The sequence below is a fragment of the Mustela erminea genome, chromosome 19, assembly GCF_009829155.1.
Source record: "Mustela erminea isolate mMusErm1 chromosome 19, mMusErm1.Pri, whole genome shotgun sequence".
NCBI lineage: Eukaryota > Metazoa > Chordata > Mammalia > Carnivora > Mustelidae > Mustela > Mustela erminea.
In genome coordinates this window covers 8,529,517-8,551,843 of record NC_045632.1, presented here as the reverse complement: position 1 = coordinate 8,551,843, position 22,327 = coordinate 8,529,517, and the positions used below count along the sequence as shown (strand labels likewise).

General features: G+C 42.7%; 2 protein-coding genes and 2 pseudogenes across 2 annotated transcripts in view; 1 reads left to right on the top strand and 3 right to left on the bottom strand.

The window, feature by feature from the left end:
• Window positions 1–22,327, top strand: part of LOC116579132 (zinc finger protein 11-like) — a 1,039,038-nt gene that overhangs the window by 728,470 nt on the left and 288,241 nt on the right.
• The window catches only part of LOC116579165 (putative protein ZNF720), a 794,777-nt gene that overhangs the window by 565,654 nt on the left and 206,796 nt on the right, over window positions 1–22,327 (bottom strand). The gene's annotated exons all lie outside the window — the stretch shown is intronic.
• Window positions 1–22,327, bottom strand: part of LOC116580001 — a 217,219-nt pseudogene that overhangs the window by 129,987 nt on the left and 64,905 nt on the right.
• On the bottom strand, window positions 8,830–9,487 carry LOC116580002 (annotated as a pseudogene).

Sequence of the window (22,327 nt, the reverse complement as noted above, 5' to 3'; positions counted from 1 at the left end):
GTTTTACCTCACATAATCTGTGTTACTGCTACTTGGCATCGATTTTGTGTAGCCAACATTTTTGAAGGTCCTTGCACTGACAGGAGCCATTCTCAAGAGTGCATTCCCCAGTCACCACACTGCAGGGTGTCAAGTTAGTGGACCATCTTATATGACATCTGTACTCCATTCTTGTGAGCCATCATCACTCTTTCTCCCAATGCTTTCCCTCCCATGTCCCTTAGAGAAGACTTCCCCTCCTCCAGAGCCTCCCTAAATCTGTTTCAGTCGGAATGGCATATTCTGGACTTAGACTTGGGACTCTCTAGCACTGCACCATGGACCCAAATGAAAGCATGTGCCCCATGTCCTACATGGAGTGGTATTTCGATGTGTCTATGTGGTATACATGCACATATGACCATGCTATGTGTGTTATAGATACCCCATAAGAAAGAGAAATCTATCCCAATAGGCGTGATGTGGTAGTCCAGGGAAGAGACAGAAAATATTCAAGATGAAGAATTAGCATGTAGAGTAGAAATGTCCCGAATTTCCAAAGGGACTCCCTAGATGTAGAAAAATAACTTCTACTTGTTTATGACCTAGTTATCTCCAGATCTCCAGTTGGATTTGCCCAAATTTTTCTTTCCAGCTATGTAGGCACCACAGCCATTCTTTTTTGCCTGTGCTAGGAGAGAGTGTCTTCAGAAAATGCTTCATTGAGATTAGACAGATGGAAAGCTGATGGGTATTAAGACATTTAGCACGGGGATGTGGGATGTGAATCTAAGTAAAATTTGAAGAAGGCACCATCCTTCAAGAGAAAGGCAAGACCTATTAAAATGAAATGTGAGGAACTCTTTCCCATGTGGGAAGGGACCTGGAGGTGACTCCCTTTAGTCACTGCAACGGCACAAGGAGCTCTTGCTGGTGTCATCTGATGAACACATGTAATGGGGGAAAGAATTGGCTAATGTGGGTTTCTCAGGAGTAGGGAAGTCCTGCTTCATCCTGATGATTTGATTGATCTCCTGTGTCTTCCTGAGGACTAATGCTGCTGGATGTCAGTGATTACACTACTTTACCCTTCTAGGGATGGAGGAGGGTATTGGATGATGCAATCATGTGGGCAGCTTTAAGATGTCACAGGGTAGAATAGATTGAAGAAGCCTTCTGAACAGTGAAATAGGCAGGATCTGCAAGACATGTGCTGTGGTTGCTCCCAAGCCCTTGTTTCCCAGGGAGATCACCCCAGTCAAGGTCAGATCCAGTGTGGTTGGGTGATCTTCAGGGAAGCTGCTTCACTGCTGTGTGGGACTTTCCTCCCTTTTCTCAGCACCATAATGAGTGTAGATCTATATTTTGGGTCTTTGCATCGCATGGATTTGTTGGTGAAGCAGTTCAACAGTGAGAGGCAGTGAGTATATCTGCCTGAAACAGTCCAGCCCAAGTGTTCATTGACCCCTCAATGAATAAAGAAGATAGAAATCAAAAGGCATATTTATAACCCTAAAAGGGATGAAATCTTGCCAATTGCCACAAGATGGATAGTGCTAGAGTGTATTCTTCCAAGTGAAATAATTCAAAGAAAGACAAGTATTGTATCATTTCAGTCATGTTTGGAATTCAGAAAACAAAACAAGTGAGCAATCAGAAACAAAAGAGAAAGGGAGAGGCAATGCATGAAATAAATTTTTAAAAAATGATTTTATTGTTTTTACATAGAGACAGTGAGAGAGGCAACAAAAGGAGTGGGAGTGGGAGAGGGATAAGTAGGCTCTCTGCTGACCATGGTGTAGGATTTGAGGCTTGATGCTGGAACCCTAGGATCAGGACCTGAGCTGAAGACAGATGCTCAATGACTGAACTGCCCAGACACACCAAGAAACAGATTCTTAACTTGAGAAAACAACCTGATGGTTGCCAGAGTGAACGTGGGTTAGTGGATGCATTAAGTAAATGATGGAGATTAAGGACTTCCCCTATGATAGGCATAGAATGTTATATGGAATTGTATAATCACTGTTGTACACCTAAATCAAATATTACTTCAATATGTTAATGAAGCAGAATATAAGGAAGAATCTTTTTTTTTAAAGATTTTATTTATTTATTTGACAGAGAGAAATTACAAGTACACTGAGAGGCAGGCAGAGAGAGAGAGAGAAGGAAGCAGGCTTCCTGCTGAGCAGAGAGCCCGATGCGGGACCCGATCCCAGGACCCTGAGATCATGACCTGAGCAGAAGGCAGCCGCCCAACCCACTGAGCCACCCAGGCGCCCCTGTAAGGAAGAATCTTAAACGTATTTTGTGTTTTGCACATTTAAGAAATTTTTTGTTTTATATTGCCTGACTTGTAGCTATAGCCCAAAATACACCTTTGCCCACAAATACAAATACGTATTGTTCTCCCTTCCTCATTCTTCCCAAATTCAGAAAGTTTTGGTGACTGTTCTTAATTTTTATGCCATTATATATTTTAGCTCTGTATGAATATGCTAATTAGAGTGATCTTACTATATTTCATGTCATGGTTTTCTCTGTAGTTAGTCTGCCTAAATTCAAAGTGCTTAGTATTTAATAGGCTGATTCTTCTACACTTCCCCTGATGGAACACCTAAATTATTGGTGTCCTGAATGGGAATCCCTGTGGGATGGCTGCTGGATGCTGAAGCTGACTCTGCCACTGTCTACTGAGAGGAACTAATGTCATTTTTGTGTTTGGATTCATTCAGAATCTTACTGCAAGAATGCATCATTTCAATGGGCTACATTGTGAAGGATTTAAAATTTTAGGAGTGCCTGGGTGGCTCAGTGGGTTGGGCCTCTGCCTTTGGCTCAGTTCATGATCTCAGGGTCCTGGGATTGAGCCCCGCATCAGGCTCTCTGCTCAGTGGGGAGCCCGCTTTCCCTCCCCAACCCTGCCTGCCTCTCTGTCTACTTGTGATCTCTCTGTCAAATAAATGAATAAAATCTTTTAAAAAAGAATTTTAGGGGCGCCTGGATGGCTCAGTGGGTTAAGCCGCTGCCTTCGGCTCACGTCATGATCTCAGGGTCCTGGGATCGAGTCCCGCATCGGGCTCTCTGCTCAGCAGGGGGCCTGTTTCCTTCTCTCTCTCTCTCTGCCTGCCTCTCAGTGTACTTGTGATCTCTGTCAAATAAATAAATAAAATCTTTAAAAAAAAAAAAGAATTTTAAATTTCAAAAGACAGTTTTATCTGTGCCCCAGACTTGCAATTTGTGCTTCTCCTGACTCTAAAGTGTGTTGTGGCCATGCAGTATCAGAAAAGAAAAGTACCTTTCTTTTAGTAGATTCATAACTGAATTCCTAGTGATTTTTTTTTTAAACAGGAAATCTATTGGCTGCAAGTTGGGAGATAAATCAGAAACACCTGTTCCCATTGCTAGCCAAAAAACAACTGCTGCTACCCAAGCACCGAAGGAGAACTGCAAAGCCTCTCAGATTGTGTGACCCATTATAACCAGAAGATGCTTAGTACTCACCAAATTGAGTTTATGGTGAAACTCAAGCCAAGTAACAATACATTTCCCTGGTGTCGTCACTTGCCATGCTATTTACCAAGAGAGGTCTGCCCAATCAGGTGCCTTGTTTCTCCCACTGCAAACTGAAAGCACCGTAATCAAGAGTTAGTTCACTTTTTCCTTCCTAGTGTGTTTTGTTTTTTTTTTTTTAAGACTTTATTTATTTATTTATTTGACAGACAGAGATCACAAGTAGGTAGAGAGGCAGGCAGAGAGAGAGGGGAGCCAGTAGGCTCCCCACTGAGCAGAGAACCCCATGTGGGGCTCAATCCTAGGGCCCTGGGATCATGACCTGAGCCAAAGGCAGAGGCTTTAACCCACTGAGCCACCCAGTTGCCCCTAGTGTTCTTAATGCTAACTTTTGGATATACACAGTCCTTGTACAGTAACTTTTTAATGTTTTTTTTTCTTTTTGGTTTATGACAACTTAATTCTAGGATTTATTTTGTACTCTTAACATAGAACAATTGTTTTTTAAAAATTCTTATGAGATGGGATGCCTGGGTGGCTCAGTTGTTAATTGTATGCCTTCAGCTCAGGTCATGATCCCAGGGTCCTGGGATCAAGCCTTGCATTGGGCTCCCTGCTCTGCGGGAAGACTGCTTCTTCCTCTCCCACTCCCTCTGCTTGTGTAACATCTCTCGCTTTCTCTCTCTCTGTCAAATAAATAAATAAAATCTTTTGTCGCTCTCGACCCGCAAGAACGACCCGCAGACGAGGTTGAGTGGCAAACTTCTTTATTGTCAGTCTTCTACATATCTTGATCCGGGAACCCCGCACCACAATTTTTGCCCCCTATTATAGTCCCAAAGCTTGCCCGTGAACATCTACGTGACTCTGCAGGTGCCCATTGTTCTACATGTCCTGTGTCTATCCCATGACTTATGAGGTTAATAATATACCCAACCTATGACTATAGGCATTGAATTGGCGTCATCCATGAACGCACCCAATTTCCTTGGGTTAAACATACACAGTCCCATTGTCCTGGGCCTAGTCACCTACGTGACTGCCATCCACAAGTGCATGGCTCCCCACAATCTTTAAAAAAAATTCTTACGAGAGAGAGAGTACACTTGTTACTGGTGGTGTTGGGGGAGGGGAGTGGCAAAGGGAGAGAATTTTAAGTACCTTCCACCCTGGGGACAGAGCCAATCCTGGGGTTCCATCTAACAACCCTGAGATCTTGACCTCAGCGCCATCAAGAGTCAGCTGCCTATCCAACTTAGCCACTCAGGCTTTCCATCTTTTTAATAATTTATTTTGATTCCAATTAGTTAACATAACATGTTTTCAGTTTCAGATATCAAATATAGTGATTCCACAGTTCTGTACACAGTTCCCAGTACTCACCAGGTGTATGTTCCCATTAATCTTTGAAATGGAGTCTCGCTGAAGCATGAATGCAGCCATGTGATTTTTTTTTTAAGATTTTATTTATTTATTTGACAGAGATGACAAGTAGGCAGGCAGAGAGAGGGGGAAGCAGGCTCCCTGCTGAGCAGAGAGCCTGATTCGGGGCTTGATCCTAGGACCTTGAGATCATGACCTGAGCCAAAGGCAGAGGCTTAACCCACTGAGCCACCCAGGCTCCCCCAGCCATGTGATTTTTGTTCCACTTGATTCTTTTATGCAGTTTCCTGTTTCAGTCACCAGGACCACTATAGAAAGACCACTTCATTTTTTACAGTGAGACACTTCATCTTTTACAGTGAGACACCACTCAGTATTTCCTGGAATGGCTAAAAGAAAAAGGATAACACCAAATTTCAGTGAGAATGTTGAGGAATTAGAATTCTCATATCGGGACGCCTGGGTGGCTCAGTTGGTTGGACGACTGCCTTTGGCTCGGGTCATGATCCCGGAGTTTTGGGATCGAGTCCCGCATCGGGCTACCAGCTCCATGGGGAGTCTGCTTCTCCCTCTGAGCTTCTCCTCTCTCATGCTCTCTCTCATGCTCTCTCTCATGGTCTCTTTCTCAAATAAATAAATAAAATCTTAAAAAAAAAAAGAATTCTCATATCGATGGGAGGGTCAAAAGGACATTCACTTCAGAATGTGTGGCAGTTACTTATGAAAAGAAACATTTACCGACTGAAGGGGAACAATTTGTTACCCTAAAATGTATCTGGCATAAGCATTATTTTAGGCTGGTTATTTTAAAGGCAGATAAAGGAAAGGCTCTGAAATCCTGTGTTTACTTTTGGAAGACTTTTGCATTTGTAAGGAGAAGCTCCGCCTGTAAGGTGTCTCTGTGTAGCAGAAAGGAGGAGAATGTGTCTCCAGAAACTCCAGTGAAGGCCTGGATCTTCATCTGTCACCACCACAGCTTTGGTTAATGTGCTTGGCCTGGCCACCTCCCCTTTACTTCCCAATAGGATCACGTGTGGAGTTTCAAAAAGGATCTTCTCTATTAGCCTCCCTTTCAGATTCTGTTGGTCAGTTTGGGTGGAAACAATCCTGTTACATTAATTAAGGGCTCCCGGTGATTCTCAGTGAGGCCAGGGGTAAGCACGAGGGCTTCAGGTTATTTTATGAGAGCGAGAGGAGGCTTTGGCTCATGGAGAGGCAACATGGTCTCTGCTATGTGAGACTGGGAGGGTCAGGTCCATGCAGCACATGGTGCCTATGCGCTCTCTGTCTCTCTGGGCACTTTGGAAGGGGAGCCCCCCTGGAATTAGAGAAGGAAAATTCAGGGACTGGTGTTCAAGTAGGAACTCCAAGTTTCTGAACAGTTCCTGACACAAAGCACTAGGATGTTGGGTCTATCTGCATTTCAGGGTCTTGTCTAAAGGCAAGCAGTTTACAGGTGAAGAGTTTGTATTGGCGGCTTGAGGGGCATTTTTTCCTGATGGAGGAGCTGTGACTTCTCTACAAAAACCTTAGGAGAAAAAAAAAAATCTACAGGATGAAGTAAAAGAATAAATGGCCGTCCAGTTCTCAGGTAAGCCTGGAATCCCAAGTCAGAAGTCTAGTCATGTTTTTCTCCTGAAATTCCTTGCATTTAGAAATTGCAAATGTTGATTGCTCTAGTTCTGAAGTTTCTGGGGCATGTGTTCTTGAATGAAGTATTCATTTTCTGAAGTGATACCATAGGCTAGGTCTTTAGAACACTACTCCCCTATATCCCAGATAACCCCTACCTCCCCTACCTCCCTTCTCTGCCTTCTTTCCAACCTGGCTCCAGTAGGCCATCAGCAGTTGTCACTTTGAATTAAAGTCCTGCAAGTATTGAAAATATTCCCTTGGTGGCATATCCAGAGGGGAAGGTGTGTGGCGTCTAAGATTCCCGTTGCTAATGAGGTCTGGTCCTGGTTTATCAGGGAAGGGAAACATTTCTCATTTAGGGCCTGTCTGTATGCTTTACCAGGTCTGTGTAGCCCAGGAGGAAGAAAATGCACAAGTAAAATGATGGATATAAGGTCCAGAATAACGTGGAAGTTTCTCAGATTAAAGAAGTGGGGGGAGGGGATTGTTGATTCTTCCCCTTTAGAATGTGAAAAAGATGGGAAGCCTGGGTGGATGAGTCAGTTAAGTCACTGCCTTCAGCTCAGATCATGATCCAAAGGTCCTGGGATCGAGTCCCCCTTCAGGCTCCTTGCTCAGCAGGGAGTCTGCTTTTCTCTCTGCCTCTGCCTGCCACTCTGCCTGCTTGTGTGGGCTCTCTCTCTCTCTGACCAATAAATAAATAAAGTATTAAAAAGAATGTGAAAAAGATGTTCTATGTAGAATACACTAGAGGTTTGCCTGGGTGGCTCAGTCAGTTACGCACTGGACTGTTGATTTCAGTTCAGGTCATGATCTCCAGATCCTAAAATGAGACCCGCTTCTGGTTCCCTGCTCAGTGGGGAGTCTCTTTGAGATTCTCTCCCTCTACTTCTGGCCCTTCCCTCCTCCTTCTAAAATATAAAGCTTTAAATAAAAATAGACATTTAAAACAATACAGTAGGTATTACAGCACATGGAAACTGTGGTGTCTAAATGTGGTATCTCTGAGAGTCAGATGGAGACCCCAAATGTGGATCCATGATTGGGTGGAAGCCAGTCAAGTGGGCACTGAGAAGAATTCACCTGAGGCAGAACAAAGGTATGAGAAGTTTATTGAATACACTGCAAGAGAGCAGCAGGCAGGACAGCAGAGGAGAGGCTTTCTATAAGGAGACAGTGGTGGGGGCTGTGTTTGAAGGAGGAAGGTGAGGGTTCTGGGAGCTTATCCAATTTTCCCTTTTCTGGTCACTGTACCCCATTTTCAGTGGCCCGCTGGTTGGCCAGGGCCCATGGTTACTTTGAGGTGGGTCCCCTGATGGGCCTGTCTGCATTCAGCCATAGGGGTGCTGGGGCCCTTTCTCCATTCCTTTGATCAAGTCGGCTCACCTAAAAGCAGCCTCAACAGAAACTATAGGTGATTTAACTTCATTTATATCCACTGTATTTTCATAATTAGATTTCTATTCTAAATTAGTGTTCTCAGACCACAAGAAAACATGAGTGATAGCGTGTCCTTTGGTGTGCCTTGGGCACTGAGATCAAGTTGTTGGCATACACCTAATGTTAACTGCTTTTACTGGCCTGTTGCTCTTTGCCAGATTCCTCCCCTATAGTGTTCATATTCCCCGTCTTACATTTGTACAGACCTTAGGTGTACTGAGTGATATGCAGAAACCATCACATTTAAGATGGAAACTTCATTCTTCTGAGTTTCTTTTGTTTGGAGTCTTTCTTTCTTTCTTTTAACTCTACCCTTATATTTTATCAAAATGGCAAATACCATGAATTAACCCAGCTGTTGACTTGAATTACAAAAGTGGCATGCTTCAATGAAAATAAGAAACTTTCTACAAATCTCTGACCGTAATAAACTGCAATGTATAATGTATATAGGAGTCATACAGAGCAACAAACTCATGTGAAACAAAAATATTTTTATACCTTTAAAATCCAAAATTCTCAGGGCGCCTGGGTGGCTCAGTGGGTTAAGCCGCTGCCTTCGGCTCAGGTCATGATCTCAGAGTCCTGGGATCGAGCCCTACATCGGGCTCTCTGCTCTACGGGGAGCCTGCTTCCTCCTCTCTGCCTGCCTCTCTGCCTGCTTGTGATCTCTCTCTGTCAAATAAATAAATAAAATCTTAAAAAAAATAAAATAAAATAAAATAAAATCCAAAATTCTCTTTAAAATCATTCATGAAAAAGCATCTCAAGTCAGAATTAAGCCCTCAGTCAAGCATTAGGAAGCTACATTACAGCTATTTAATGTACAAAAAGCCCTCTTTCCCCAGTCACTTCATCCAATGTCTGTTTCCAGAATCATACAGACTTAAGCTTCTCTCCACCCCATGCCACCATTTCTTCAGACCCTGAAAACTGAATTTGTTGAACACCAGAAATATGACATTGTATAAACGTAACATTTTGTTGTTGACCCTCTGTAAGTTCTTCACTTAGTCCATCTGTAGCTCTGAGTCTTCCACCAACTCCTTTCTCTCCTTTCATAGCCTCTCTGAATTTCTGAAAGGGTAATTTTAGAAGTTCAACAGAACCGTCACAGCCTGAGGTCAGCATGGCAAAGAGAATTTCTTCTCCCTTGATTGTCCTCCATTTCTCTTGATGGCATCTTCAATTTGCTTCAGATGTTACAAAGCTGATGAGCTCACTTACTCGTTCTTGAACACAGTCCTTGGCATTTTACAACCTTTCCCATTTGAGGTATGACATTTTCCATTATCCTTGCTACATTTGCAGTTGGAAGATAGATATCGCGTTCTCTGAAACTGTCTTTTGAACCATTTGTGTCTTCATGATCATTCACGCTGTGCTCAGTGTCATCATGAGGCTGAATCACATAGTGGCTTCTTCCCATGTAATGTGTAGCTGTGCCTAGTAGAGAAGCATCTGTCGTAGCACTGTCGCCACTGGTTGTCATGAAATACTGTGAGAACCGTGTTGTCAGTGGTGTTCAGAAACACCTTTCTAAAAAGGGGTCTGATCTTTGCCCAAGTTCAACCTTTGAGGCAAGGCCAGGGACTACAAGCCGCCAGATGACTGCATTCTTTATGTGTAAACCAGACTGCGGGGAGACCAACTCCACTCCTTCCTCTGGGCACCTCCGTTCCTACCCAGGCAGGTTCTCAGGCTGGCCCTAGACCCACTGGCCCTAGACCCACCGCCCCCGTGGACTGACTGTCAGTCCTACCTGCATCCCCCTTCTCCTTGACCCAGGCCCCAGGCCAGCGCCCAACACCTGCCAGGCATCTACCCACCCAGGGCACTGGGGCAAAGATGTCTGCCTTGCCATGCCCCTGCTAGTTGTTGCAAGCCCCCCACCCCCACCCTGACTCTGTGCACCAGCCTTGCTAAGGGCCCAGGGTCAGGAATGGGGTCCAGGCCAGGGTCTCCCACCCAGCTCACTGCACAAAATGTAGCCGGCTGGGGTGCCATTGAGAGGAGGTCTGACGGTGCCCTCGGGAGCTCCCTCCTCAACCTTGGGCCAGGAGCTCCTCTAAGCAAGAGGCAGCCTTACCCGCCTCCAGCAGCACAAAGCTGCCCGCAACCAGAGCAGCCTGCCCCCATTCTGGTCCCAGCCCAGGGCAGGGGTTGGGCAGGCAGAGGAGTAAGGCGATTGGCACTGGCCATGGCAGTATTGGGGACAGGCACAAGCTGTTTTTTTTGTTTGATTGTTTGTTTTCTTTTTTAAAGATTATATTTGTTGGGACGCCTTGGTGGCTCCACGGGTTAAGCATCTGCCTTTGGCTCAGGTCAGGATCCCACAGTCCTGGGATGGAGCCCTGCATCTGGCTCTCTGCATAGCGGGGAGTGTGCTTCTGCCTCTCCCTCTCCCCCTGCTTGTGTTCCCTCTCTTGCTGTCTCTCCCTCTGTCAATAATAATAACATAACTTTAAAAATAACTTTAATATGGTGACATTTATTATTTGATAAAGATAGCAAATGAGCAGTGGTGGAGGGTGACCAGGGAGTCAGATCCGGGGCTCAATCCCAGAACCCTGGGATCACAATTTGACCTGAAGGCGGACAGTTAACTGAGCCACCCAGATGCACCTTTCTTGTATTCTCTGAGGAAAAGAAAAAAATCAAAGAAGTGCAGATAAAATTAAATTTCCTTTTACTTGCAGCCCATTGCTAAACTCTTGAGACAGGCACAGTGTGACATTCCTCAAGGAGTTCACAATGGTGGCAATGTTGTTTTGTTGGAGGCAAAAAGTAACCTTAGCTTGACAATAGCCATACCTCTAGGATCCTGTAAGTCCTCTTTAACACAGGATAATCCCTTTGAAAACTTTTATCTCTACCCCTAACTATATGTTGGCAGTCATCCCCTAAGCATAGAGTCCACTGATAGGTATCTGAAGGGTCCATGACTAAGGTTTTACAAGATAGTCATATGTGACCTCATCATGACAGCACCTTCAAGGTCCTGGAAACCTTGCTTCCAAATTCATTAGAGACTTCTCTTGTTCCCTCAACCCCTACCCAACTGAACATACATCATCAGTCACTGCTCACAAACCCAGTATAGCTCTTTCTACCCATAGGTCCTGTCCCCATATTTAATAATACCACTTTTTTGCACCAAAAACATCTCAATAACTATTTCATCATTCACTCCTGAACCCCAACATTTCACATCAAGAAACATCTCAAGAATTCTTTCTTGACCATTGGCTCCTGTCCCACATCCCTGTTTGCACTGAATAGGGAGAGCTCTCACCTTTGTGTAGTTGATATATTTGACTTCTGGGGGTGGAGTTCTTGGGCAGCCAGCCCTCTGTCCCATTGGTTTTTCTTTTCTCCACACTAATGTCATGGACATACACTTCTTCTTCTTCCTTTTTTTTTTTTTTTTTTTTAATAACAATTCTTTTTTTTTTTTTAAGATTTATTTATTTGACAGAGAGAGAGAAAGATATCACAAGTAGGCAGAGAAGCAGGCAAAGAGAGAGGGAGAAACAGGCTCCTTGCTGAGCAGAGCCTGATGTGGGGTTCGATCCCACGACCCTGAGATCATGACTTGAGTGGAAGGCAGAGACTTAACCCATGAGCCACCCAGGCACCCCTGGACATACATTTGTGTTTAGCTCTTTGTGTTCTCAGAAAAAGAGAAAAATCACATAATTAACATTTTTTAAAGATTTATTTATTTGACAGACAGAGATCTCAAGTAGGCAGAGAGGCAGGGAGAGAGAAGGAAGTAGGATCCCTGCTGAGGAGAGAGACAGATGTGAGGCACTATCCCAGGACCTTGAGATCATGACCTGAGCCAAAAGCAGAGACTCAACCCACTGAGCCACCAAAGTATACCCATAATTAACTTTGAGGGTCTTAAAATCCTGAAATCTAATAGATCACAAATGATCATTGAAACAAAACTTTTCAATGAAATACCATGTTGCGGAATCGTGGATTAAAATGGCCAAGAAAGGGGCACCTGGGTGGCTCAGTGAGTTAAAGCCTCTGCCTTCAGCTCAGGTCATGGTCCCAGGGTCCTGGGATTGAGCCCCACATCTGGCTCCCTGCTCAGCATGAAGCCTGCTTCTCCCTCTCCCACTCCCCCTACTTGTGCTCCCTCTCTTGCTCTGTCTTCTTCTGTCAAATAAATAAATAAAATCTTTTTTTACAAAGTATGGATGTGTGCATGAAAAGTAAATAGGTAGATCAATTGGGTGCCTGGGTGGGTCGGTTAAATAAATGCCTTCAGCCCAGGTCCTGATCCTGGAGTCCCAGAACTGAGTCCCAAACAGGACTCCCTGCTTTTGGGGGCAACTTCTTCCTCTGACCCTGCCCCCTCTTATGCTGTCTCTCTCATTCTCTCTCAAACAAACAAACAAACAAAAAGTGGATCAATTTTATTTAGACGCCTTCTTGTTTCCCTCATTCTTCTCTGGTTTGACACCTGCTGTGAACACTGCTTTCAGGTCCTCTCTGTATATTGACCTGCATGTCATTTTAGATAGACTCTATAAAGGTTAGACAACCTGGGTGAAAACCCGATCCCTTCCATGTTACTGGATGTCTGACAAAATATTCCCAAAAAAATAGAAGAAGAATGTGTGTGTTCTGAGATTTTCATTCATTAATTTATTAATTTATGAATTACTGTTAGATGGTCTAGGGTAACTAGGAAATGGTGAGAAAGGATTGTTGTTGGCTTACTTGCTCTTCCAGTAAAATCTATAATGGTTATAAAACCCATTCAGGGGGGCGCCTGGGTGGCTCAGTGGGTTAAGCCGCTGCCTTCGGCTTGGGTCATGATCTCAGGGTCCTGGGATCGAGTCCCGCATCGGGCTCTCTGCTCGGTGGGGAGCCTGCTTCCCTCTCTCTCTGCCTGCCTCTCCATCTACTTGTGATTTCTCTCTGTCAAATAAATACATAAAATCTTTAAAAAAAAAAAAAAACAACCCATTCAGGGAGCACCTCGGTGGCTCAGGCGGTTAAGCATCTGCCTCCAGCTTGGGTCATGGTCCCAGGATCCTGGGCTGGAGCCCTGCATTAGGCTCCCTGCTCAGGGGGGAGTCCGCTTATCTCTCTCCCTCTGTAACCCCTGTCTTCCTCAAGTCATCTCTTGTGTTCTCTCTCTCAAACAAAAAAAGATTAAAAAAATAATTAAAAGCACTTTTTTGCCTGTTCCAAGTCCTCCAAGACTTCTTGCCTTAGAGTTCTACCTCTTTCTTCTTCAAAACTTTATCCCTTTGCCCATAAGGTACTGCCTTGTTAGAAAGGTAGACTCCAGGCACCTGCGTGGCTCAGTCAGTTGAACGACTGCCTTAGGGTCAGGTCATTATCCTGGAAACCCAGTATCAAGTCCACATTGAGCTCACGGCTCCACAGGGAGTCATCTTCTCCCACTGACCTTCTCCCCTCTCATACTCTCTCACTCTCTCTCTCAAATAAATAAATAAAATATTAAAAAAAAGAAAAAAGAAAAGAAAAGAAACACAGACTCTGATCCCACTCCTGAACAGAATGTGCATTTTCACAACAACTCCAATGCACGGTTTTGAAGTTTAACCCACTAAGAGATTCCACCTAAGAAACAAACACAATTTTCTGTATGATGTAAACACAGTGGTAAAAAAAAAAAAAAAATGTGTATGCCTGTGTTGATGCCTTCATTTGACAAGTTATCTTGGAGAAACAGAGTGTTAATAATGGTTTTGTGGATCTTATGCCATCCTCTTACCTCGAAGTTAGAGAATCCATTAGAGCATATTACTGTGTTAAAAATTATCTTCCTGTGTAAAGTAGAAAATTCACCTAAGCCAGAACTAGTCCTGGTATAATTGAACTAACATGAGTTCGCTGATTGGTGAGTCACAGAAAGTGTACTCGGTAGGGGTTGTCACATCAAAAAACACCCTGCAATTTGCAGCAAATAAGAAGATAATAGGAAATAACTTCCAAAGGAGAGATTTACAGAGCAAGGGAGAATGATTTCTTTTTATTTGGGGTTAGGGTAGATATTTACAAAGTGGATCCTTGTCATCTTCCGTAGAGCTGGCCACAAGGAGGCACAAGTGCCGCAAGAAAACACTTCTCTACGTGCTTTGCATTTTACCTAAATGAGTTTGTGTAAACTATAGTGAGATAAATGGAACTAACTCCATCCATCTTTCATCTTAGGTACATTATGAACTCTGCCAATGGCCACTTGGTGACTGTGGCATTTATTGCAGGGACAGCTCACATTCAGGGATGTGGCCATAGAATTCTCTCAGGAGGAGTGGGGACGCCTGACCCACACTCAGCGGCAACTGTACAGGGATGTGATGTTAGAGAACTACAGACACTCCATCTTCTTGGGTGAGGAAGACTCCTTCCAGATTTCCCAAACCCCACTCAGGGTGTTTTTTTTGTTTTGTTTTGTTTTGTTTTAAGATTTTATTTATTTATTTATTTGACAGAGAGAGATCACAAGTAGGCAGATAGGCAGGCAGAGAGAGAGAGAGAGAGGAGAAAGCAGGCTCCCTGCCAAGCAGAGAGCCCGATGCGGGACTCAATCCCAGGACCCTGAGATCATGACCTGAGCCAAAGGCAGAGGCTTAACCCACCGAGCCACCCAGGTGCCCCCCACTCAGGGTTTTGTTCCTTCCTGTGAAGACTGTCTCTTTGGAGATTCCTCTTTGAACACTGGATTTCAGATCTGGGCAGAAAGGGAAGTAAGTACAGGTTTGTACATGTAGAGAAGCAACTTCATGATGTGTCCTTTTCAGATTTACCTTCCCTTCCTCAAGGGAACATCATCACTTCTGTAGATGAGTGTCAGTTCTAAATACTGAGGGGCATAAAATGGGTACTTCTCACATCTTCTACTTCAATTTCTACTCTTTATTATTGTATTTCATATTTGGAAGTGGAGATCAGGATGTGAACTTTGGAAATCCCTCCTTCATGTTGTAAAGGGGCTGTTTTTCAGCAGCATTTGGGAAAACATGTTCTTGATTTTGCAGTGTCCTCCCTTCTCTCCTGAGCACAGTCATAATGGAAAGTTAGAATCTCCTGCAGTACTCCTTTCCTTTCCTTTCTTTCTTTAAGGAAGAGAGAAAGCACAAGGGGGTGGGGAGGGTCAGAGGGAGAAGCAGGCTCCCCACTGAGCAGGGATTCCTGATGCAGGACTCCATCTGGGACACCAGGATCCTGACCTGAGCCAAAGGCAGTGGCTTAACCAACTGAGCCACCCAGGCACCACATCTTTCCTTTTTTTTCTAATAAATAGGTCTCATTGTGTCAAAGCCAGACTTGGTCTCCTTTTTGGAACCAAAGAGGGATCCTAGGGATGTGATGAGAAAGGATACTGTATCCCTCCATCCAGGTAGGTGGGAATGAATGAGGCGGGTGACAGAGGGGAGGTCCAAATGCAAAGGAAGATGATAGACCTTAAACTGTGGTTTGAGTAGCTGTCTGAATAGAAATTAGTTTAGAAGTGTGGTGTTATTTCTCTCTTCCTTATGGAGGAGCAGATGCCATCCAACATTCTTGGTCTGTCATTCTCTACGGATTCTCCTTCAGTGCCAGTCATGGTCCATCACATTCAAGGGAGGGCCTTCATAATCTGAGAGTTTTTCCATTGCTTCGAGGGCCCTGCAGAAATCTCCCTATTTCTGAGGAACTCTATGTTTAGCCCTTTGCAAGTTGGGTTTTTCCTCCTCTGAGAAATGTGTCGGGTCATGGTTGACATATTGGAGTTTAGTGCAGAAATCGGGGAACAGTGGAGACAGATACCACATGCATAAACCAGAAATGGTTTTTGCTTTCCAATGTTATGGAGGCTATAATCTGAACTCTACAAAACTGAGACTCAGTCATTTTGTCAGATAACAAAGCACCTCCCTGAAATGAGATAATCTAATGCTTCCTTTCCCTTCAGAAGTATTTTTTGGGGGCACCTGGGTGGCTCAGTGGTTGGGCATCTGCCTTTGGCTCAGGTCATGATCCCAGAGTCCTGGGATCAAGCCCCGCATCAGGCTCCCTGCTCCTCCATGGGAGACTTGCTTCTCCCTCTCCCACTACCCCTGCTTGTGTTCCCTCTCTCACTATCTCTCTCTCTCTGTCAAATAAATAAATAAGGTCTTTTTTTAAAAAGTTATTTTTTAAATATTAACTAATATAGAAATTTCCACTCTGTTTCATTCCTCAGTGTTGAAATAACATAGAATTCCTACCTAAATGAATGCCACAGGGGAGTCAGAACATTTGGATCTCAGATTTTGTAGCTTTTAATAAAGTCTCAGTTGCTACCTTATTAAAAATTGCATCAGTTCATAATTCTGTCTTATATGAAGCTCCTGTGACTTTTTCCTATGTGTTTTCATTTTCTAAATAGTTATATATAAGCATCCTCATTTTTTTTTTCAAAAGTTCTCATAGTACGTAGGCATGTGCTTTATAAGAAGCGAGGTAATGAGTAAAATCCCCATATTTAAGGAAAAACTTTTGTTCATAAATTTTTTACTTCACTAAAAATTAAACATGTACTTTTCATCTACTTTCCTCAGAATGTATCTGAATTTCCTCCCAAATATTTATGTTTTATGAACTTGTCAGGGTATTTTACACATTGGTGGTGTTTATTTAGAAATAAACAGATTAAGGTGTCTGGGTGACTCAGTTTATTAAGCATCTGCCTTCACCTCCTGGCATGATCTAAGGCTTCTGGTATTGAGCCCCAGGTCTGATTCCTCCTGCTCAGTGGGGAGCCTGCTTCTCCCACTCCCTCTGTACCCCCCACCCCCCTGCAGCTCGTGGGCTCTGTCAAAAAAATTAAGTATTTTTAAAAATAGAAATAAAAGGATTTTAATTTGCTTGGTTCCAAGGAATAAGGAGTTATGTCTTACATTCAGATAAAAGGAGGAATATATTAATAACATGATACATTTTTTTCAAGTCTTTTAAGCAATTATTTGTAAAATTATCATTAGGCTTTTTTGTGTGTGTGAATTTTAATTAATTAATTTGTCAGTGAAGGCCTGTCAGTAATTCAATGCTTGTTTTTCTTGCATGCACAGCTTAAAATTGTATTTATTTAGTAGTTTTCTTACTAAATAATTCATGTTTTTAATGTAGAAATTTGGGTTCAATTTGGGCTTACTCTGGCTTTGCAATTCCATAATCATGCACTTCCTTTTGTCTGGGACTCTCCACAACTTTAGTTACTTCTTGTTTCCTTATTAACTGTGTATCTTTTTTTTTTTTTTAAGATTTTATTTATTTATTTGACAGAGAGAGATCACAAGCAAGCAGAGAGGCAGGCAGAGAGAGAGAGAGGAGGAAGCAGGCTCCCCGCCGAGCAGAGAGCCTGATGCGGGACTCGATCCCAGGACCCTGAGATCATGACCTGAGCCGAAGGCAGCGGCTTAACCCACTGAGCCACCCGGGGACCCTTAACTGTGTATCTTGATATAGGATAACAATTTTTATGTCTAGATTTGAAGGCAATGTGCATTTACTCAAATATGAATCCACTTTATGCCTTTTGCCAAGAATATTATGTATCTGTCTGTGTCGATATCATTCATACATACTTTGTGACTCATCTTGTGTATTTCTTTCACTGGTTAGTGGTCCGTGTATACTGCATCATGCCTACATGAGTTGTCATAATAGAAATAATTTCATCATCTATTTACTGGTGGATTTTTATTCTCCTTTCATGAGAGACACTTTTGAAAAGTAATTTTGAAACACTTCCTGGGGCACTTGGCTGCCTCAGTGGGTTAAAGCCTCTGCCTTCAGCTTAGGTCATGATCCCAGGGTCCTGGGATTGAGCCCAGCATGGGACTTTCTGCTCAGCAGGGAGCCTGCTTCCCTTCCTCTCTCTGCCTGCCTCTCTGCCTACTTGTGATCTCTGTCAAATAAATAAAATCTTAAAAAAAAAAATAACTAAACTAATAGTCTCAACTGCATCCAAGATTATTCTGCTTATCTCCATTCCTGCACACACCTTGTTTCTGATATCACAAATCCTATCTTTTATGTTGTGTGCTTTATTACCTATATTTATTATGTCTTGTGCTTTTAAAAAATATTTTGAGGTAGAAATGAAAGCAACCTGTGCTACCTTATTACAACACTGTGGGTTTCTATAATCTTGGAAATATTTATATTTAGTTGAGAGCTTTATGTTGTCTTGTGGTTTTAGTTTCTGTTTAGAATCCTTTTATTACAACTAGAAGTACTTCCTTTAGTATTTCTTGTAGGACAGGACTACTGGTAAACATACAGGGTTTTTTATGTGGGAAAGTCTTCATTTCTACCTTCATGGAAAATAATTTTTCCCGATACAGTATTCTTGGTGGATATTTTGATCTTTCAGTGCTTGAATACACTGTCCCATACAGTTCTTCCTACCAGGTCTACTGAGAATCCCACTACTTATAGGAGCTCTCTTGTATAAGAAGAATTGCTTTTTTCATATTGTCTCAAAATTCCCTTTTCACCTTTGATTTTTTTCATAGGCTAATTACAAGGCATCACTGTGTTGGCATTTATCTCACTTTGAATTTCCTGGGCTTGCTGAATTTGTTCTTTCCACATACATGAGAAGCACAAGCCCTTAGAACTTCATGTAAGCCCTCTGCCCCCTTTCACTCTCCTTTCCTTTTGGGGGCCCCTTAATGTAGCCATGGGACCACGTTCTGGTGTCCCGTGAGTGCCTAGACTATCCTATTCCACATTTTTCTTTGGTCCTCTCAGCAGGTAATTTAAAACAAGGGGTCTTTACAAAACAAAAAACAGAACAAAACAATGGATCTTGAAGTTGAATCTTTCTTCTGCTTGCTCAAGTCTGTGGGTGAGCCGCTGGTGTGTTTTTCACTTCAGGAATTGTACTCTTCAAATCCCAGTTTCTGGTTGGTTGGTTGTTATAGTTTCTGTGTCTTTGGATTTACATTTTGGTCCTGCATAGTTTTCCTGATAACATTTACTTACCCATCTATTTTTCTTCTTTCTCCATGAGCAGCTTTACCATGGTTATTTGAATTCTTTTTCAGGCAATAAATAGTTATTAATTAATTTATTATTTTTTAAAGATTTTATTTGACAGACACAGAGAGAGGGAACACAAACAGGAAGTGGGAGACGGAGAAGCAGGCTTCCCACTGAGCAGGGAGCCTGATGTGGGAATCGATCCCAGGACCCTGAGATGAAGGCAGATGCTTAATGACTGAGTCACCCAGGTGCCCCGCTCTTTTTAAAGATTTTATTTATTTGACAGAGACAGCGAGAAAGGGAACACAAGCAGAGGGAAATGAAGAGAAGCAGTTATTAATTAATTAAGAGCCAGTATTGGACATTTGTTTCATTCACCTGGTTAGAACACATTTTTCTGGTACTTTGAATGCCTTATTATTTCTGTTGACATTTGGGAATTTTAAAAAAGCAGCCTCTGGGCTCAGGATTATGGACTTGCTTTGTACAGATGAACACAAATAATAGCAGTTTGGGGAATTCTCTTACATGTTCTAGGCATTTGCCATGTCTGAAAATGTGTGATTTCCCAGTTTTCAAAATGTAGTTACCTTTTCAGAGTCTGTGATATCTTCCTCTCTTGCTTCATCTCCGTAGTCTCTCCATTGGTTGAACAAATGCTCACCTTTTGGCTGGGCATCTAGATGCACAGTGCATCTAGAAGGTGCTGTCATTCCTTGCTCCTTCCGTGTCAGGCATGACTGAAACATGTCCACAGGCAGCAGCAAAGTAGTGAGAGCACTGAATGCACAGGTCACTCATTTGTTTCTCTGCTGAGGAGAGGTGAGAGTGTTCTCACAGTGTTGCCATGGAGTGTCTGGGAGGGTGAGTCACCATCGTGGGCAAGCATCACAAACTTTGTCTCCCTGATGTGTGTATATGTATATAACACATATATGTATATGTATATATGTGTATGTATATATGATATAGCTCATTAAATATTCACATATACAAATACATACATGCATGTGTATATATACATATATGTACACATGCAGATGTGTGTGTGTGCACACACAAACACCACATCTTTATCCGTTTATCAGTTGGTAGACATCTGATTTTTTGGTTTTGTTGACTGTTTCCTTTACTGTGCAAAAAGGCTTTTTATCTTTCTGATGTCCTAAGATTTTTGCTTTGGTTTCCTTTGCTTTTGGAGACATGTCTAGCAAGAAGTGTTGTGGCCAAGGTCACAGAGGTTGCTGTCTGTGTTCTCCTCTAGGATTTTGATGGACTTTGTCTCATGTTTAGATCTTTGATCCATTTTGAGTTTATCTTTCTGTATGCTGTAAGAAACTGGCTCTGTTTCATTCTTCTAGATGTGGCTGTACAACGTTCCCAGCACCATTTTTTTAGGAGATTGTCCGATTCCATTAGATACTGTTTACTGCTTTGTCAAAGATACATTGACCATAGAGTCCAGGTTCCATTTCTGGGCTCTCTATTCTGTTCGATCTATGTGTCTGTTTTTGTGCCAGTACCATATTGTCTTGATGTTATAGCTTTGTGATACAATTTGAAGTCAGGAATTTTGATGCTTCCAGAATTGCATGTCCTTTTCATTATTACTGAGGATATTTGGAGTCTTTTTGGTTCCATAGAAATGTTAGGATTCTTTGTTCCAGTTCGGTGAGAAATGCTGATGATATTTTGATAGGGATTGCATTGAATGTGCAGACTGCTTTGGGTAGCATAGATATGTTAGTTTGTGTGTCCTCAATTTCTTTCCTAAGTGTTCTTTAGTTTTTCAGAGTACAGATCTTTTCCCTCTTTTCGGTTTATTTTTCCCTCTTTTAGGTTTATTCTCAGGTATCTTACAGTTTTCAGTGCAATTATAAATGAGATGGATTCCTTGATTTCTCTTTCTTTTGTCTTATTGTTAGTGTATAGCAGTGCAACTGATTTATGTGCATTGATCTTATATCCAGCAACTTTGCTGAATACTATATCATTTCTAGCTTTTTTTAATAAAGATTTTATTTATTTGACAGACACAGCAAGACAGGGAACACAAGTGGGGGAGTGCAAAAGGGAGAAGCAGGCTTCCCACTGAGCTGGGAGCCTGATGTGGGGCTCTATCCCAGGACCCCGGGATCATGACCTGAGCCGAAGGCAGATGTTTAACAACTAAGCCACCCAGGTGTCCCACTTCTAGCAAGTTATGAGTGGAGTCTTTTGGGGTTTTTACATAGAATATCATGTTGTCTGTGAAGAGTGAGAGTTTAACTACTTTTTGCTGATTGGGATACATTTTATTTTTTATTGTCCCATTGCAGAGTTTAGGACTTCTAGGACTATGCTGAACATCAGTGAGAAGAGTGCACATCCCTGCCATGTTCCTGACCCTAGGGGAAAGACTCCCAATTTTTCCCACATTGAGAATGATATTAGCTGTGAGTTTTTCATATATGTCCTTTATGATGTTGAGGTATGTTCCTTTTATCCCTACACTGCAGAGAGCATTCTGTCAAAAAAAACATGCTGTTTTTGACACATACTTTTTCTTTACCAATTGAGAGGATCATATGGTTCTTGTCCTTTATTAATGTGATGAATCACATTGATTGATTTGTGGATGTTGAACCACCCTTACAACTCAGAGTAAATACTACTTGGTCCTAATGAATAATTCTTTTTTTCTTTTTTAAAGATTTTGTTTATTTATTTGACAGAGAGAAAGAGATCACAAGTAGGCAGAGAGGCAGGCAGATGGAGGGGGGAAGCAGGCTCCCCACTAAGCAGAGAGCCTGATGTGGAGCTCGATCCCAGGACCCTGAGATCATGACCTGAGCCAAAGTCAGAGTCTTTTTTTTTTTAAAAGATTTTATTTATTTATTTGCCAGAGACAGAGGGAGAGAGAGCGAGCGAGCACAGGCAGACAAAGAGGCAGGCAGAGGCAGAGGGAGAAGCAGGCTCCCCACCGAGCAAGAAGCCCAATGTGGGACTCAATCCCAGGACCCTAGGATCATGACCTGAGCCGAAGGCAGCCACTTAACCAACTGAGCCACCCAGGCGTCCCCAAAGTCAGAGTCTTAACCCACTGAGCCATCTAGGTGCACCGTGAATAATCCTTTTAACATACTTTAGAATCATATTGTTAGTATCTTGATGGGAGTTTTTTTTTTTTTTAAAGATTATTTATTTATTGGACAGAGATCACAAGTAGGCAGAGAGGCAGGCAGAGAGAGAGAGGAGGAAGCGGGCTCCCTGCCAAGCAGAGAGCCTGATGCAGGACTCAATCCCAGGACCCTGAGATCATGATCTGGGCCAAAGGCAGAGGCTTAACCCACTGAGCCACCCAGGTGCCCTTGGTGAGAGTTTTTGC